General features: G+C 40.8%; 1 non-coding gene across 1 annotated transcript; it reads right to left on the bottom strand.

The window, feature by feature from the left end:
* Positions 1-375: 375 nt before the first annotated feature.
* On the bottom strand, positions 376-503 carry LOC122752417. The gene has a single exon (XR_006356162.1). It is a non-coding gene; the product is annotated as a U6atac minor spliceosomal RNA (small nuclear RNA).
* Between the last annotated feature and the right edge of the window lie 12,492 nt (positions 504-12,995).

Genomic DNA, 12,995 nt, shown 5'->3' with positions numbered 1-12,995 from the left:
AACCAGATTAAAATATAATTGGGAAATATTTAAAATAAATAGAATAGAGGAAAGAATAGAACAAGGGATAGAATATAGGTAATGTTAATGTGTGGTTTTCAAAGTCAGTATGCTGCTGTTGGGGATCCTTATATATAGTTTTAATGGCCCCATTTCTATTTGAGTTTTGTTCCACAGCTCTAGCCTATTACCTTATTATCAGTGCCCCACTTGGGGCCAATTATATTATCACATTGATGTCTTGAGAGGCTCTGGAATTTTCCTATCCACAAATCTGCCCTTTGCACAGTGGCTCTGTTTAGACACAGAGGGGAATTCAAGAGTGCCTAGAAATCATGTTTCTGAGGAAAGTAGAGAGCAAATTTCCCTGACTGGGGAAGGGCATAGTTAGATGCCACAGAGTAGGTGGCAATGCCTTAATTGTATATGTGTTGTAAAGGCCACTAGAACCTCTTCCATCCTTATCAAGGGGAGTGCTAACCTTCTCTCCTTTCATACTACACTGGAGAAGGGCATAGTGAGGTGCATTCTCACCATGCTGATCAGTGCTTTCTTTGGAGTCTCAAGTCTGTGTCTCAGCTTCAAAACTAAAGAATGCAGTAAGAGATTTGAGAGAAGCATCAGCAGATATAACAAGATCATTAGAAAGTCAGAAAATAAGGCATATGAATAAAATTTAAAGGAAGTGGCATACTTCACTCAGAGATGAGAAGAGTGAGGGACAACTATCATAGAATGTTAGAATGGGAAGGGATCTGGGAGATCGCCTAGTACAACTCTTCATTTGAAAGATGAGGAAACTGAGGCTCAAAGATTTTCCCAATTACTTAGTAATTACTTGTTTGCTCAAGTACTTTTTAATATCACCTAATTATTTAATGGGGCAGCTAGGGGGGTAGTGCATCGAATAGAGTTCTGGGCCTGGAGTCATAAAACTCCTCTTCCTGAGTTTAAATCCAGCCTCAGACATGTGGGGGTAACCCTGGGCAAGTCACTGGACCCTGTTTGCCTCAGTTTCCTCATCTGTCAAATGAGCTGGAGAAGGAAATGCAAATTGCTCCAGGATCTCTGCCAAGAAAACCCCAAGTGGGGCCATGAAGAGTTGAACACAACTGAAACAACTGACAAATTATTTAATGTCACAATCAAGTCCTCACGCAGTGCCTTTTCCACCATACCTTGCTGCCTCTGAATGTTGCAGAAATCACAGAATCTCAGAACTGCAAGGGAACTTAGAGACCATCTAGTCCAACTCACACCACCAATGAACTGGGAATCACCATAAATAGACCCTAGTCTATGTAGGTATGCCCCACCAAACACACACACACACACACACATAATATCTACTCCATTAATGATAGTTATTGTAGATATTACAGTAGATATGTAGTAGTAATATCACATATGTAGTAAATATTTTAGTTTTGCTGAACTACCATCCCCTATCAACCCCTCAATTTATTTTTTTTTCTTTTTTAAGGGCAACGGGGGTTAAGTGACTTGCCCAGGGTCACACAGCTAGTAAGTGTCAAGTGTCTGAGGCCAGATTTGAACTCAGGTACTCCTGAATCCAGGACTGGTGCTTTATCCACTGAGCCATCTAGCTGCCCCCTCAATTTCTTTTTAAAATAGTTGTTACAACTGATAGCTTGCTGAATGGAAGAGGCAGGGAAGATATATTTAGAAAGGAATGTGATGGAAAAAAATTCATCAATTCAAAATAGCAAAGTGTATATATATATATATATATACCATATAAATATGTTATATGATAAAATTATGCAATTTTAATGTATTATATAGAAATATACTCACATATATACATACATGAATATATATATATATATATATATATATATATATATATGTGTGTGTGTGTATAAATATGTCTGCACACACACATAATTTGTTTATCTATACACAAACACAGGCATGCCCCCTACCCCTGGCTCATTAGTTTCTTAGCCTGAGGCCTCATGGTATCTGACTTGCTCTAATTACAACTTTCATCTACCAGGCCTCTGTTGAAGTAGATCTCACCATCTCCTAAGGGAGTTCATTCTACTTTGGGACAGCTGATGGGAAGTTTTTCCTAAAAATCTGACTCTCCAACACCAAAGTATTGGTCCTTGGTCTTCACTCTGCAGTCAAGTAGAATAAACCTAATTCCCTTTTTGTATGACAGTGCTTTAAATACCTGTAGACAGTCGTTATGCCCCCCTCCCCAAATTCCTAGAGGTAGGTGCTATTATTATTTCCATTTTACAAGCTGACGGAATTGAGGCAAATGAGAGTTAAGTGATTTGCCCGCAGTCGTATAGCCACTAAGTATCTGAGGCTGGATTTGAACCCAGGTCTTCCTGATTCCAGGCCTGATGCTCTTAGCTACCAGCTGTATAGAACCTGGGTAAATACAGTGGCACTATACCATTTGTTGTTCTGGACACTATGCCTCTATTTTTTAAAAAAATAATTTATTTTCTCCTTCAATTACATGTACAATTTAAGCTCCAAATTCTATCCCTTCCTCTCTCTCCTTCTGCCTCCCTGAGATGGCAAGCAATCTGATATAGATTATGCATTAGCAATCATTCAAAACATTTCCATATTAATCATTAGTTGAGGAAACTTGAAACTATTGCTCTAGTAATGCAGTTTTTCTTTGGCTTCTGTGTTACACAGCTGACACAGAACAAGCTTGTGGTGCACTGAGACCCTCAGATCTTGTCCATACAAAGGGTATGAATATTTTCATGTGAGTCAGCTTCTGTCTCCATGGAGAACCAGGATGACAAGCAATCAATGACCTTGTAATATGAGAAAGTCACATTAGATTAACTGAAAAATTTCCTGGGAGTAACAGACCTTTAGCATTAGCAAGGCTGTGGAGGAGAGCTGTGGAACTTCTTTGTTTTATTTGGTTCTGATTAGAAGAAGGGGAGTGGGAGAAGATAAACTGATGCTCTCTCCCTGACCTTTTAGCAATGCATATACTCTTAGGTGGGACCACGTTAAAAAAAATCTCTTGGGTGGTGAATGCCCTCCTTTCTTTCCACAGAATTATGTAGCTTGTCAGCCTTCAGAAGGAACTCTGAGGATCAATAAAGAATTCATAGAATGTCAGGGTTGGGAGGGCCCTTGGAGATCCAAACTGTCCAAGTCATTGTAGAATATCAGAGCCAGGATTAGAATCCAGGTCCCTGAGTCCCTGGCTAGTATTCTTTCCTTAAGAGAGCCTTCTGACTCTGTGAGCAGCTTTTCAGAAGCAAGGACCATACATCTACTATCTCCTTCCTCCTCCACCCTTTCCCTTCAGTGTCTGGAACTGAGTGCTGCCTGAAGTGAGAATACAGAGCTTAGGAGTGATGGAAACAAGATAGAAAGAACCTCTAAGGACCTGAAGCTTTAGGGCTTCTCCCAGAGGATGAGGAAAGAGTTAACCTCTTCTCTACTCCGAGGGGCTCTACTTTTCCAGTGAATAATTTTTAATTAAACAGAAATTATGGATTCAATCAAGATTTGATTTCTGCATCAGAGGCGATCCAATTAGCTATGATTAGTGAGCTGGTAAGGATGGGGCAACTTCATTCTGTCCAGCCCTCCCCCATCTCACACTCTCCAACAACAGGACACAGCTTCCCATGGGATTGCACTAGACAGATTCTGCTCAAGGGCACCCCAAAGCACACTTGCCTTCCGGGCTTTGAGAATGCCGCAGGCCCAATTCTCATTCTGCTGATGTGTCCTTCCTCCTGGCACCTCCTTGAGACTTTTTACAAAGGCTCGTCCCCATACCACCTAGTGATTTTGAAATGGAACTTGGCTGGATAAGTGCCCATCAGTTTGATTTTGAGGGCTTTGCCTCTGGGACAGATACCAGTTGCAATAAAAAGGAGCTTCTCCTAATAACTTATCTCATGATGGAGTTTCATGAAGGGCTTTGTAAGAACTCCCCAACATGTTGCTGAAGAACATTTTCCTGGTTAAGGGACCCTGAGCCAGGTCCCATCCCCCAACCTTCTCTCTGCTGTCTCCCCAACTTTTCTAGCTGCCTCAGTCCTTGGTGATACTCTAATCCATGCTTGGAGCTCCCTCCCAGGGTTCAGAGCCGGTCTCCTGCCTCAGTTAGTTCTACTTGTGCACCTTCCTAGAATCCATTTGCCCTTTTGCTCTGCCAAACCACATCAGATGTCTATCTCAGAATTTTATTCAAAACTCCCCTCCTTCAGGAAGCCTTCCCAGACTGATAATGACAGCTCAGGTTTTTTAGTTATTTGAAATGCTTTCTGCTTCCCACCCCAGCATAACCCTCCTAGCTTAATAATGCAAATAATATTCTCATTTTTTAAAAAATGGAGCCTGAGTGAGATGATCTTTATACTTTCATCCCCAGTGCCTAGCACAGTGTCTGACACATAGAAGACCCTTCATAAATACTTGTTAATTGATTAACTCAGGGAAGTCACATAGCTGGTAAATATCAGAGCCAAGATGCAATCCCATGGATTTTGACTCCTAGACTGAGCTTCTTTTCACCTTTCACCATGCCTGCTGCTTAAGAATGATAGATATCATTAAATGGCACCTCACAAAATCCATTACATATATTATCTCATTTAACGTTATTCCCATTTCTCAGATGAGGAAACCAAGGCTTACTTTTCTGAGACCATATACCTGATAAGTGGTAGATTTGTGACTGAAGTCAAGTTCTTCTATCTCACTAATCCAGTGCTTTTTGCCTTATAATGTGCTGATTGGCAAAGCCGTAAGCAGGACAGGGAGACTGGTGCCTTGTCATAGGGTACCAGCTCCTTGGGGGATGTGGCTTGGGGACCTGTGAGGACTGTCCCCTTATTAAAGACATGGCACATGCTGTTCTCTAAATTTGATATTCTATGTCCTATCTCTATGTTTTTTCAGAGAGGGCGCCTCCCCCCATGCCTAGAGTATCCTTCCTCCTTATTTACCTCTTGCTTCCTTCTAGGCCAAACTAAACTAAGATTCCTTTTCCTATAGGAGGAAGTCTTTCCTGGTCCCCTTAGGTGTTAGTGCTTACTCCCACCTCAAATTAGCATGTGTATATCATCTACTTAGTGCTGTATACTCCTACTAGAATCTAGAGTAGCTAGGTGGTGCAGTGGATAGAACACTGGCCCTGGAGTCAGGAGGATCTGAGTTCAATCTCACCTCAGACACTTAGTAGCTGTGTGACTCTGAGCAAGTCACTTAACCCCAATTGCCTTAAAAAACAAACAAACCAAAAACCAACATCTGGGGCCATCTCTAGACATCCTGATGTATATCTTGCCACTGAATCCAGATGGCTCTGGAGGAGAGAGTGAGGTTGGTGACCTTACACAGGCTTCCCTCACTTAAATCCAATTCAGTGCAAGTCATGACATCACCCTAGTATCATGGTTCTTTTCAAGAATGAAGGACAAGTTGGGGCAGCTAGGTGGTACAGTGGATAGAGCACTGGCTCTGGATTCAGGAGGACCTTAACTCAAATCCGGCCCCAGACACTTGACACTTACTAGCTGTGTGACCCTGGGCAAATCATTTAACCCGACTTGCCTCACAGAAAAAAAAAAAGAATGTTATAAGAATGAAGGATAAGCAAAAAAAAAAAAAAAAGAATGAAGGACAAGCAACAAAAACTAGACTATAAGGTCCTTGAGGTCAGGGACCATTTTTCATTTCATCTCTGGATCCCTGTCCCCTAGAATGTGACATATATATTATATTCATTATTATATTATATTATATTATTATAGTTGTATCTTTGGGACCCCTATTTGGGGTTTTCTTGGCAAAAATACTGGAATGGTTCACCATTTCCTGTTCCAGCTCATTTAACAGATGAGGAAAGTGAGGCAAACAGGGTTTAAATGACTTGCCTAGGGTTACACAGCTAGTGAGTGTATGAGGTTGGATCTGAACTCAGGTCTTCCTGACTCCAGGCCTGGTGCTTTATCCACTGTGCCACCTAGATGCCCTTGATTTACACAAAGTAAGTGCCAAATAAGGGCTTGATGGATTGGATTAGATTATATTGGATTTTAACTGTGACTCTGTGATTCTGTGACCTTGAGTAAATCACTTAATCTAGCTGAGCCCATTTCCTCCTCTTTTAAATGAGGGGGTTTGGCTAAAATAATCTCAAAGGTCCTTTCTAGCTCTTAATCCTATGATCCTATTGACCACACATCCCAGAGACCTCCAGTCACACACTGCTTTTGACCAGCCCCTGAGACCGTTGGTCAATCTGACGTTCTTCAGTATGACAGATGGTATTGAATTGGAAATTCCCCGTGAGTCCAAGGGTTGGGGAGGAGAGAGTGTAAGCCAGCTCTCCAGCTTGATCCTGGCTAGTCAGGTCATTTTTGCTCCTAGTGTGGGATACAGTTGTGTAAAACCACAACACAAGAATGACATGACTGAGGTAGAGAAGGGTGGGAGAGGGGCATCTGGAATGATCAGGTAGGTGTAGCAGCACTCACCTGAGTACAAACTAAAAAGGGTTGGATCTTTGGGTATGAAAAGACAGAAACTAGAAGGAGACATGATCAAAGCCTATAAAATCATGAAAGGCATTTTGTTCAGCAAATCTCTAAATGATAGAATTACAGGGCATCCTTTGAAGCTTGAAAGAGATAACAATTTTACACAGTGCGGGGTAAACATGTGGAGCTTGTTGCCCCCAAGAGGTTGTTAGGGCTGGAAATGGAGCTAGAGTCAGAGACTGTTAGTGCTCAAGGGGACCTCATAGATAGGAGCAAGATGGATTTAGAGACATTATAAGTGGCAGGCAGCTCGGTTAAACAGTAATTACAATTATACAGTACTTTAAGGTTTGCTAAGAGTTTAATAGGCAATAATAACAATAACCATAGCTAATGTTTATATAATGTCTATTCTGTGCCAGGCTATTGTTAAGCATTTTATAAATATTATCTCATTTGACCCTCACAACAACCCTGGGAGGGAGGTGCTAATATTATTTCCATTTGACTATTGAGGAAACTGAGATTAAGTGACTTGCCTAAGATCACAAAGCTAGTAAGTGTTGGAGGCTGGTCGTGAACTCAGGTCTTACTGTCTCTGGGCCCAGGGCTCTGTCTACTACACTACCTGGCTACTTCTTGTGTGTGTGTGTGTGTGTGTGTGTGTGTGTGTGTGTGTGTGTGAATGGTGGTTAAGTGACTTGCCCAGGGTCACACAGACAGCATGTGTTAAGTGTCTGAGTCTGGATTTGAACTCAGGTCCTCCTGAATACAGGGCTGGTGCTTTATCCACTGCACCACCTCACTGCCCCTGGTTACTTCTTTCATTTACTCCTCACAACAACCCTGTGAGATAGATGCTACTTTTGTGTCTATTACACAGATAATGAAACAGAGGGTCAGAGAAGTTGTGACCTGTCCAGAGTCATACAGCTAGTACTGTGTCTGAGGCAGGAGTGGTATCCATATCTTCCTAGCTCCAAGTCCTAGACTCTGATTTGAATGGGGAGGTGGGTGACCTGGATGCTAGTAGTAACTCTCATACTAACTGCTTCTGTGAGTGATCTCTGGAGAAATGTCTTCAATTCTCTGAACCTCAGTTTCCTAATCTTTAAAAGGAGAGGGTTGAAAATGTACAAAAATAGTTATAGTTGCTCTTTATGTAATGGCAAAGAACTGAATGCTAAGGGGGTACCCATCAGCTGGGGAATGGTTTGACAAATTTTGGTATTAAGAATATAACGCAGGTGGGCTGATGATGAGTGAGATGAGCAGAACCAGAAGAACATTGTACACAGTATCATCAACATTGAGTGTTGATCTGCTGTGATGGACTAGATTCTTCTCACCAATGCAATGGTATAGAAGAGTTCCAGGGAACTCATGATAGAAGAGAATCTCCAAATCCAGGAAAAAAAAAAAAGAACTGTGGAGTATAGATGCTGAATGAACCATACTATTTCTTTTGTTTTTGGTGCTGATGTTTTTCTATTGTGAGGTTTTTCGTCATTGCTCTGATTTTTCTCTTATAACATGACTAATGCAGAAATATGCTTAATGTTATTATGTATATATATGTGCACATACATATATACATACATATATATATAACCTATATCTGATTACCTGCTGTCTAGGGGAGGGGGAGGGAGGGGAGGGAGGGAGAGAAATCTGAAATTGGAAAGCTTGTATAGACAAAAGTTGAGAACTATCTTTACATGTAACGGGAAAAAAACTTTATTAATTAAAAAAATTTTAAAAAAAGAATATAACGCAAGGGCAGTGGCGCAGTGGATAAAGTACCAGCCCTGGATTCAGGAGGACTTGAGTTCAAATTCGGCCTCAGACACGTGACCCTTAGTAGCTGTGTGACCCTGGGCAAATCACTTAACCCCCATTGCCTTGCAAAAAAAAATGCAATGCCATAAGAAAGGAAGAAACTTGGGAAGACTTGTATGCACTGATGCAGAGTGAAGGGAGCACATGTAGAATAGTTTATACAATAACAACATTATAAAGACACACAAAGGTGATAGAGTGTCAGGCCTGGAGTCACCAAGACCTGAGTTCAAATCTGTCCTCAGACACATAGCAGTTGTGTGACCCTGGACAAATCACTTAACCCTATTTGCTTCAGTTTACTCATCTATAAAATGAGCTGGAGAAGGAAATGGAAAACTATTTCAGTATCTTTGCCAAGAAAACCCCAAATGGGGTCATGGAGAGTAGGACATGACTGAAAAACAAATGAACAAAGCCCTCCAACTCTGAAAGACTTGAAAACTCTGATTAATTCAATGATCAGCCCTGATCCCAGAGGACCAATGACTAAGCAGGCTACCCACCTGCTACCATCAAGGTTGAGAACTCAAAGTACAGAATGAGCCACATATTTTTTGACACAGCCAATGCATGGATCTGTTTTGTTTTACAATACATATTTGTTTCATGGGTGTTGCTTTTTCTTTTTCTTTTATATTTTTTTCAGTGGTGGTGGTGGGCATAGGAGGAGAAAACAAACATTTATGAATTGAAAAAAGTAAAATTAAAGTTCTATTAAAAAAAATGAGGAAGTTATTCCATTGAGCTGCCCAAGTGATCTTCTTAAAGCACAGGCCTGATCACATAGACTCCCCTTGCTCACTGAACTCTAGTGGTTCCCTAGGTTCAAATGCAGACTCCTCTGCTTGGCATTTAAATGTCCTCACTATTTGGTTTCAGTGCACCTTTTCTGCCTCGAGACATGTATAAGTATATATGTATGTATGCATGCGTGTATGTATATATGTATTACTGTCCTTCACACACTCTTCCAACTGGCCTAATTGGACTTCTTGCCATTCCTCACATATGACATTAGACTTTGATCTTTGGAATGCCCTCCTTCTTTACCTCTGTCTCTGAGAATCCCTAGGTCCCTTCAAAGCTAATCTTGAGTGATTCTCCCTTATACAAGATTTTCCCCAATATCATTTTTATGAATGCCTACTCCCCCTATATTTCTCTGTATTTATTTTGTATATATTCATTTTGCATATAGTTACACATATGTGTATGTGTTGTCTCTGCTATAGAATTCAAATTCCTTGAGGTCAAGGACTATTTCATACTGCCTTTTAGTTCCCCAGTGCCTGGCACATAGTAGGTCTTTAATATAGGGTTGAGAAAACAATCTGTTGAGTTTTGCTAAGACTTTTTCAAGCTTTCAATTTCTCTGAATCTCTGAATCACAGTTGTGGGGTTAGTTTTTTTCAGCTGGAGCAAGAAGCTGTTGTCTGTGTGACATGGATTGAAATCAGTCAGCAAGCGGTATGTCAGACCCTATGCTGAGAGCTAGGAATACAAAGAAGGGCAAAAATCACACCCCTACCCTCATATTCTAAAGGGGAGACAACATGCAAATAAGTAATTATGTACATACAAGACCCATAAAATGCACATGGGAGGTATCCCAGAGAGAAAGCATTACCAGCAGTGGTGGGTGGGGGGGATGAGTATTGGGTATGAATGAAAATACAATCAGGACTGACAAGGGTGTCTGGAGAAGTTGTATCATCAAGAAAGAGCTAGGTCTCAGTGAGAGATAAAAAATGGAAGGAGTAGAAGAGGAGAATACTTAAGATGAATGCAAATTTGTTAAATATGGAGCAGGCATTTCGAAGGGCACATTAGAAGAGATGGGCAGATCTGGAGTGGGACATCTAGGGGATAAGATTGAAGTGGATGAGAGGAATAAGGGAACAGGTAGGGGATGGGGAATAGGGTTTGTACCATGACAGCTAGAGATTCAAAGTCACTGAGATATGAATAGCATGATGTGGTGCCTGGAGTTAATTCAGAGTATCAGTACCCAGAGAAGGGATCATTGAGGGAAGCATCCTGTAATGGTCCTGCTGGAAATTAAAGCCTACTGAAGTGACATGCTGTCCCCAAATATCATTGCCTAGATTCCATAATTATAGCTTCTTTTATTATTTATAGGATCAGCTGAGGCTTAGAAAAGTGAAAAAGGTGTAATGGAAAAAAAAGTTGTGTCAAGGAGGGAATAGAGAGAAGGTAAGAAGGGGGCCAAGAGAAACAGCCAATTTCATGTTTTTTGCCTTTTTTTTTTTTTTGCAGGGCAATGGCGGTTAAGTGACTTGCCCAGGGTCACACAGCTAGTAAGTGTCAAGTGTCTGAGGCTGGATTTGAACTCAGGTACTCCTGAATCCAGGGCTGGTGCTTTATCCACTGAGCCACCTAGCTGCCCCCTAAAGTTATTTTTTAAAAATTATTTTATTTTTTCCCAGTTACATGTCAAGAAAAATTTTAGCATTCATTTTTTTAGCATTCATTTTTACAAAATTTTGAGTTTAACAATGTTTCTCTCTCCCTTCCCCTCTTCTGAAAATGGTAGATAATTTGATATAGGTTATACATGTGCTATCATGCAAAACATATTCCCACATTAGTTACAGTTGTGAAAGAAGAAACAAATCAAAAAGGGGAAAAACCATCAAAACGAATAAAGTAAGTAAAAAATATGCTTTGATCTGTATTCAGAGTCCATCAGTTCTTTATCTGGATGTGGATAACATTTTCCTTCATAAGTGCTTTGTACTTGTCTTGGATGATTATCTATTTGAAGTTAACTCCATGGAAGCCCCCTAGAAAAGTTCTTAGAACATCTCTTAGAATCACAGACATCTGGGATTGAGATCTTAAAGCTCTGAGGAGGCTTGATCAGTTCCTGTGGGTTGGAAAGGAAAGTCCTAAAGATAGTAGATATCACAGTGTTGGGAAAATTCCTAAGTCCGACGGAGGAACAGAAACAACAAAGTCTCCAAGCCATAGAAAATAGGCTTATTGAGAGAGGGCCGATCTCACAATAAAGCCGGTCAGTCAGGGGTTGTAACTGAAAGACACTGAGTTACAAAATCAATGGGTTTTTATACCCCTCCAGAGCTTGAATGCTCCTGCACAATACTAATTAAAAGTATCTAAAATTAAAGCATCTTTGTAGGAAATATTGAAACTGCCTATGTGACAAATGTCAGGATTTTCCAATACTCATATCAGCCTTCTTGTGACAACAGGGTCATAATTCTGCTGCATGACCCCTTCTAATCAAGTATATCAGTAGTAAGCTGCATGATCCCCTTGAGTCAAGCATAACACTCGTGGTTTCTAAAATATAGTATTTCTGACTATTGTATCTTGTGGTAATGCTTGACATTGGAAAGTATCATCTGACATTATTAAGTAGTAAGAAGAGAGACTTAATCTACTAATACAATTCAAATAAGATATCTAAATATGATAAATAACAATTTTCAGTTAATATGCTGTTTATTATCATAATTAAATCACTTATAACTATATTAAATCTCTTATAACTAAGGGGTGTGGAAAATCTCACTCACAACAGCAAACAGCTTTTTCCCATCACATACTCCCTTGATCTCAGGCATTTGAAAGACAGTGTGCCCCTAAGTCTGGCCATATCTGGTGCAGGGCAAAAAAGGCTTCATCCCAAGACATTGACATTCAGTGGGGATGCTTCTGTTCTTTTTCTGGGAAGGAATACTTCTTCTTACCCACCCTATCCTGACAGGATAACTGCTGACCCCAGAGCATGCTTCATGGTCTTCAGCTGGGACACACACTCAGCCAGAATCTGATTGTGGTGGCTCTCTCCTCAAAGGATTGGTTGCTATAGGAGATGGACTTCCCCCTTTCTAGGCACAACTGCTTAGATCATCATGATTAAATGTGACCCTTCCTTCACCTTTGCCCTGCCCCAACCCTGCCCAGAGCACCATCACTGGTTGGTTGGTTGTTGTCCTTTGTTCTCAAAGAGGACCAAAATGACATCACTATATTGGGATCGAGGTACAGTGTGTCTGACTGTGGCTGATCAGACCACCATGAGCTCAGAATGCTCTATCACAGGTCAGGCACAAATAGTTCATATCAAAATTTGGAGTGGACATGTCTCTAAATTTATGTATCTCACATTTCTTTTCAACTTATGCAATTCTTTGCTCATGGTGCACAGCACCTTCTTTGATGGGGGCATGTCATGCCAGGGGTCCTTAGCCAGTGTCTCTCATGTCCCATAGTCAATTCCAAAGTTCTTTGGAGACCTTGAGAGTGTACTTGTATCACTTCTCCTAACCTCCATGTGAAAGCTTGCCTTGTGTGAATTCTCTGTAAATTAGTCTTTTAGGCAAATGAACATTGGGCATTCAGACAACATGGCCGGCCCATCAGAGTTATGCTTTCTGCAGTAGAGTTTGAATGCTAGGCAGTTTAGCTCAAGAAAGGACCTCAGTGTTGAGTACCTTATCTTGCCAGGTGATCTTCAGAATCTTCCTAAGACAGTTCAAATAGAAGTAATTAAGTTTCCTGGCATGGCATTATCCAAGTTGCACAGGCATACAACAATGAGGTCAGCAGAACACCTCTGTAGACCTTCAGTTTGGTAGGCAGCTTAATACTTCTTTT

The sequence above is a fragment of the Dromiciops gliroides genome, chromosome 3 (genome assembly GCF_019393635.1).
Source record: "Dromiciops gliroides isolate mDroGli1 chromosome 3, mDroGli1.pri, whole genome shotgun sequence".
NCBI classification, from domain to species: domain Eukaryota; kingdom Metazoa; phylum Chordata; class Mammalia; order Microbiotheria; family Microbiotheriidae; genus Dromiciops; species Dromiciops gliroides.
Note: the sequence above shows the minus strand (reverse complement) of the source record. Positions and strands in the feature narration are given on the sequence as shown.